A 981-nucleotide genomic window follows, 5' to 3' on the forward strand; every position below is an offset into this window, starting at 1 on the left:
CATTTACCGCCCAGGCGAGCGTGCACCGCAGCTGCCTTGGCGAACGACAGGTAAGAGGAAGACTTGCAGTGCTTGGAAAGAGTTAAAATCAATAATGAATTGATGTTGAGTAAGTGTTGTTGTGTAGGGGAAAGCAGTAAAAAAAAAAAACGGAGACCTAGATGGGCTGCACTTCCTCCCGTTAAGGGCGGGTGCACTCGTGCACGAGCAATTCCAAGAAGTCCTCAGATCTTCTTTCCAGAATTCTCTCACCATGTCATTGCCGCTCACAACCAACACCGGCACCTAACTGCCGTACTCACCATCTTTGCCTGTGTCGGTTGCTGCATGTGTAGCGACTCCGGCCGCAGCCGCTGTCTGTAGTATCATACTGAATTGTTTTTGCCCTGCTGTCAACACTGGATACTGAAATGATATGGAAGGTCTTTCTCTTGACCTAGTTCGAATAGCAGGCGGCAATATATTCCATTTTCACTCACCACCGGTAACAAGGCATGTTGGGTCGGTCCACGTCTTGTGTTTTGAGAGTTGTGCTACTTGACGGAGAAATGAGCTGAATTTTTCCGGTGGAGCGATGGTAATCCAATGGGTGCCTTCCAAAATATCCATTAAGGGAAAAACCAGTTGAGGGCCGCCGACAGGTCGATCATTTTACAGGCCCATAGGATCAAAACGGCTAGCGCAAAATCAAAAGGCTTTGCAGGTCCGGAAAGCTGACTGTCCCTGCTATTGTTTTGATATTTTTTTCATCTCTCAACCAGTAAGAATGAGAAATTAATCTGGTGCTAAAATTGATGCCTCAAATTCAGTCTCGATCAGTTAAGGGCCGCGTTTAATCTTGATTTTAGTAGCAAAATGACAGCTGGTGGCGAGGTTTGTGAGTCTGACCAACAGCGATTAGGTTTCCCATGAAACTCCATAATCTTCGACCTCCACGAATTAGCATAGTGTATTTATTCATACAGGTACCACCGTTGAGAT

This window comes from Phytophthora parasitica, assembly GCF_000247585.1.
Source record: "Phytophthora parasitica INRA-310 unplaced genomic scaffold supercont2.46, whole genome shotgun sequence".
Lineage (NCBI taxonomy): Eukaryota > Oomycota > Peronosporomycetes > Peronosporales > Peronosporaceae > Phytophthora > Phytophthora nicotianae.